Source organism: Taudactylus pleione, unplaced genomic scaffold (assembly GCF_031769625.1).
Source record: "Taudactylus pleione unplaced genomic scaffold, aTauple2 ptg000609l, whole genome shotgun sequence".
Lineage (NCBI taxonomy): Eukaryota > Metazoa > Chordata > Amphibia > Anura > Myobatrachidae > Taudactylus > Taudactylus pleione.
In genome coordinates, this window is record NW_028285011.1 from 8,535,506 (window position 1) to 8,541,806 (window position 6,301).

A 6,301-nucleotide genomic window follows, 5' to 3' on the forward strand; every position below is an offset into this window, starting at 1 on the left:
CTATAAAAACAAATATTCTAAATTTTTTATATTTTATTCACACCTTGGGCAAAGTTCGCTCGCTAGCGGGTCGATGTTGTGAGACTGCGCATGCGCACGACGGAGGGACCCGGCGAGCGACGAGAAATACGTCGCTCGGGGTCTCGCACCAAAGGGGGCGTGCTGTCGATGGTGACTGACAGCACGCCCCCTTTGGTGGACGTGCCGGGGGCGTGCCTGCCAGACGGAGGCGTTCCCATACCGTCTGAGTCCAGCCCCACTGACATCAGTAATGATGTCAGTGGGAGTGACTTTGGCTCTGATAGAGCCAAAATCACTCCTGGGCTTGCGGCAGCGAGATCCTACTGCAGGGTCTCGTCGCAAGCCCGATGGTCTTTGACCATCGCGACCATCATCATCATGGACGCTCGCTATAGCTGTGGGTGGTAACCCACAGCTATGTGAGCGTCCATGAGGACGCTCCAAAAAAAGGTAGGAGGGCCCTGATTCAGAGCGAGTGCTCTGGTGAGAGCGTTCAGCTCTGAATCAGGCCCCTTATTCCATTATTTCTACACCTCTACCTTAGTACCAATAAATAATAGTAAAGATAAAATCTCCCCATGTAGTTTACAAGCCATCACATTATGAAGGGTGAATTGAAAAGAGCACATTTGGTAGCAGAACAGAAATGAACACTAGTGTGTATGTGAGTGTGTACACTTGTATATTAGGGGTACTTAAGTTTAGACTAAGCTCCAAAAGACAGGGTCCAATATGAATGACATATCTTGTTAGAGTGCTGTATAAATTAGTGGCGCTATGTAATTAAACAAGAATAGTATAATAATCAGGTAGTAAAGCACATATAGTACAGTATATTCCATTTTGAAGCAATGCTCCAAACAGTCTGCAGGAAAATACACCTAATATTGGCTTGTATGCTGTAATTAATGAACATAATATGGTGCCATTACGTGTATAGGAGTGGCATGGTTTTAAAGCCTAATGGTAACTGATGTATTTGTGGATCTCCCCCCTCCCATATGTACTTTCAGTGCATGCATATGATGGACCAGATTTAGTCTTAATATAACAATGTATCAAATAAATTAAATGTACTACAGTAGATTTGAAACTTTGGGTGGAGGTCTCACATTATACAAATGCTGGGGTAGGCAATGTGTGGCACTTCGGCTGCTGTGGAACTAGACATCCCAGCATGTCCTTCCACAGTTTTAGCATGCCCGATCAGAAAATCTGTCAGGGCATGCTGCAAAGTGTAATTCCACTACAACTTGAGTGCCACATGTTGCCTACCCCTGTACTAATGTATACAATAAAAATATTTGCTCTATGTGTGTACTACCCTGAAAACGGGGCATCACAATACTTATCATCTTTCCAAAACTCCTATCCGGGAGCAGCCCAGAGAGGAGATGCTGCTTATAGCTTTGGGGGGCGGGGACGGACTCTAGACGTCATTAGGCCCCTTCACGGGGAAAGGCAGCGATTCGCATGTCCGCAAGGAGGGGGCGGGGCTAAATGACGCTATTGGCATCATTTTAACCGGGAGATGCACCTACTCTTCCAGGGGGGGGCACCAGAAAAATCAATCAACTTCTAGGAGAGTTGGCAAATATGGGTATCGCTTAGAGCCAGTACAAGAAGGGAGCTGGGGCTCCCATAGCTGTTATGCCTCTATAACAGCTATGGGAAGTATATTTTTAAACTGTGGGCCTGATTTAGCAAGGATCGCAACTGCGATTACGCAAGCAATCAGCTGATTGTTGCGTTACGCTTATGCATTGCAGTGCACTTGCGCAAACCAGCCACTGCGATCGGGACTGCGATCGCAGTGACTATGCAGACCCATCGCAGAGTGAGTAACAGGAAGTACTGTTTGGGGGTGGTGACGGGGGTGGTGGAGGTGGTTGGCGAAACGCAGGTGTGCCAGTGCGTTTGAACACCGTTACAGGGGCGTGTATAAATTAGCCACTGAGATGCCATAAGCAGCTTGTGTACTCACTGCGTGCGGCGAGGTTAGCAGTTCCTGAGTAAGGTCAGAGCTTGTGCAAGTGTGCATGAGGCTGCAATTGTACTCGATGTTGGCGATGGTTTCGCAGTCTTGCTAAGTATAACGGATGTAAGGGACTTAGCTGCCCCCGATGTGCAAGTCACAGTCCTCTGCTTGGGCTTTCCTGTACTGGCAGCTGATGACTGAGGGCCTGATACAGCAGCATACACAATTGCGATCGCAGCTGAGAAAGTATGCTAATGCGTGCCACAGCTCAGCCAGCATAAAGATGCTGCCTTCTGATATCTGTCCAATGTCGCTCTTATGTGTAAACATCGGTACCATCGGCGCACATCGCACAGGTACGCAGCATTTACAACAGCCCTGACCAGCCGTACAAACTGCAAGTCTGCTTGCACACAGAGAGCTCTCATGCTACTTATGCAATCACAGTGGCTAATTTATACACACCCATGTAATGGCATTCAAACGGACAGACACGCCTGCATTTTTCTGACCCCCCGTCACCTCTCCCAAACGCTGGCAGTCTGTCATTTACTTTGCTATGGATTCCTCTGTGCGCTCGTAATCACAGTGCAGCTTATATGCATGCGCTATGGTCAATCCCTCGTCCTGTGTGCGTACTTGCATTTGCATACATTACTGACTCAGGCCCTGAATCTCTGGGAAGGAACTGGACTGGACAATATCGGACTGAAACCGATGGTATGGAATATGGCAGAGACTTGTTAGATGATCTGAAGAACTACAGACTTGCAATATACAGACACAGGGCCTGATTCAGACCCGGTCGCAAGCGATGAGCGCTCGCAACCAGGTCGATGGTGGCCCACAGCGCATGCGCACGATGGAGCCGGCTACGTCTTGACCATCGCGACCATCATCATGGCCGCTAGCTATAGCTGTGGGTGGTCACCCACGGCTATGGGTGACCCACAGCTGGTAACCCACAGCTATGCGAGCGGCCAAGAGGCCGCTCCACAAAAAAAAAGCGTGGCCCTGATTCAGAGCGAGTTTGGGTGAATAATGTTGAACCCGTAATGCTGGATATGAACTTGGTTGTGGCAGGCCAGCTACTCAGGATGTAGGTGGGAATAATGTTTGAACCTGCAATGCTGGATATGGGCTCGATTGTGGCAGGCCAGCTACTCAGGATACAGATAGAAGTTTGTTACAGGATCAGTACTTGAAATGGTTGAACTGGCAGGTTGGAGTTTATAGCAGAACCAGTACTTGATTTAGTTGAACTGGCAGGATGAATCCACAGCTACACAAAACCGGAGGTGACACAGAAGGAAAGTTGGAGGGTCTTGGCAAGACACAGGCACAAAGTTGGGATGGACACTGGAACAGGCCAGAATCCAGCATGACAGAGGAGTAAGACTGGCAGGAACAAGGGTTCAGGAGCAAGGAACTGCACAGCGTGCAGCGACCACGTGAACATCCACTAGGTGCAGAAACTTAGTAATATCACCGGCATATATGTGCTGTCATCTTTGGTGAAACCCCCCGGAGAAGATAAGGCTAAAGCTTGGTGGTGTGAAGGATCACCAGCCCAATCCATCAGGACTACTTCATTTGGGTTCTCACACCACTCACTCCTAATGGTAAAAGCTCCAGGAGGATTCAATTTTTGCTATTTGCACATATCATGCTACATTGGTTTTTATGTATATGTTTATTGTCTTATTGATATTTTTATGTCTTATGTGTGTATACACATCCATTATTAAACACCTTTTTAATAGAAATACCTATTGGATTCTATTTGCAACTATAAAGGTGAAATTAAGTGTGTGAAAATAACACTTTTTACATTTGTCAAGTGGGAGCGCCCTCTGGTTCATAGATAGCATTTTTTTCACATTATTTAGAGGTTGTGGTGTATAACCTGTCTTCTATGAACAAGTAAGCTGCACCCCACTTGTTTACTGCGCTATTTTATCCCCTACTATTTCTTCTATTAATATCACCGGCACAGGAACTGACTTGAATTCCTAATGAAGGGAGAGGTCTCCTGTGATTGGTCCATCAGGCTGAGGTCAGGTAACGAGACTACCAACAGGTGGGTAGCTGCATGTAGCAGCCAGAGTCCAGGTAGCTAGGATAGCAACTGAGAGCCAATCAGGCAGAGAGCAGCAGCGGCACATGTAACAAAATGTTGCTAAGGGGCGCACAAAGTTCTGGCTACACTAGGGTTGCCAGACCATCCGTTTAACTGACAATTTTTTAAAGAAAAAATGACTCATAAATAATTATTTAATTCATTTGATATATATATTTAAAAGTTCATTAAAATATTTTCTTTAAAAAAATATGCCTAAAGGGTGTCTCACACCCTCCCATGTTGATAGGACCTAACAGCCCTATTGACAATAGACTCCCCCCCAGTGGCAATAGATCCCATTAACATTATCCCCACCCCTTAGTGGTAAAAGAGATCCTGTCATCTAACCAGGGCCGGCCCTAGCCCAAATTTTTTGGTAAGCGAGTATATTTTTTGGCGCCCCCTATGCAGTGCCCCTTTTACAGTGCCCCCGGTAGTGGTCCCCTCTGTGCAGTGCCCCTTGTGCCCCCAGTAGTATTCCCCTTATATAGTGCTGCAGTAGTACTCCCCCCCTATGCAGTGCCCCCAGTAGTGGTACCCCCTATGCAGTGCCCTTTATATAGTGCCCCTAGTAGTAGCCCCCCCCTTGTAGTGCTCCCAGTAGTAGCCCCCCTTGTAGTGCCCCCAGTAGTAATCCCCCCTTGTAGTGCCCCCAGCTTTAGCCCCCCCTTGTAGTGCCCCCAGTAGTCGCCCCCCCTTGTAGTGCCCCCAGAAGTAGTGCCCCCCTTGTGGTGCCCCCAGTAGTAATCCACCTTTCCCCGCCCCCCGCAGTAGAGACGTAATAAAAAAAAAAACACTTACTTGAAACCCGCTCCTGCTCCTGGTCCCGCCGCCGCTATCAGCTCCTCCTGCTGCTTTGCATTATAGGAGTGACGTCACGTCATGACGTCACTCCCATTACCCACTGCGGGAGCCGGAAGATGTCCGGCTCTGGCAGTGGGAGCAGCAGCCGATGAGAGTCTGTCTGACTCTCATCAGCTGCTAAAGCAAACACACAGACAGCACAAACACACAGCTGCCAGCGCCGGCGGCTGTGTGTTTGTGCTGTCTGGTCAGCGCTACACACGCGGTGCAGCTGTGTCACAGAGACACAGTCTGCCCGCGGCCCGCATGGTACGCAGCTGAGGTGCCCTTCACTATGTGGCACCTTACGCATACCATGCGTAACGGGAGAACTGGCCCTGCATCTAACCCTCCCACCCCACAGTGTAATATGTCCCTGTTTTTTGAACCTCCCGTCCCCTACCTTTTCACTGTTTTACCCACCATATTTACCACCTCTCCCCAAATTACTTTATTGGGGCATTACCACACACCCCCAGGCCCAGGGCACGTAGACCACCACCTACATGGGGCATTACTTCTCCCCCTCATCCACATGCAGAGCGCAGCAGAGTGTGTTTCAGGTGGATGATGACGATGAGTCCCCCCTGCTGCAGCTGATTTCTGCACTGCGGTCGCAATGCGCCGCATCACTGCAGGGAGGACAGACGAGCAGGAGGAAATCCATTGTGCACATGTGTAGGCTTTCCATGTCATCCCTATACAGAGTCTGTGGAAGGCTGACTTCTCCAATTCACCTGGTTTTAATCAGCCACAGATGCTTCCCTAATGTGGTCTGTCTTCTCCTATAAATAGGTTTGCCATATCATCCCTTTAATTCGGGACACATGAATTACACAGATTTTGTGGAATTTTCATTCCACCTGGTTTTAATCAGCCACAGAACCTGTGCAAGTCGTATGTGTCCCGAATTAAAGGGATGATATGGCAAGCATACCTATAAGCACACTTGCCTACTTTTGAAAAAGCATTTCAGGGAGATAGTGAAAGCAGCACCTATGAGTGGTTAAGTGGACGTGTACTGCTACATCTGAGAGGGGTGTCATAAAACGGACTTACATCCAGGGACGGATTTTCCACAAGGCAACATAAGCTGCCACCTAGGGCCGGCGGGTTCCAAGGGGCCTGTAGCCGGCCCCACAGAACTAGATGTCATGTAGTTGGAATCACTGTTCTTGTGTCTCTCTGTAAACTGTTCCCATGTGGGCCCCCCCTGCACTACTATAGTGTCTGCACTGTAGTCTGCAGTGCATTGAACGGGGAGAGGGTGTGGCTTCCGACTCCAGCCAGCTCCATGCGGCCTACTTGGAGGCCCTGTACCCACTGGCCGCCGGAAT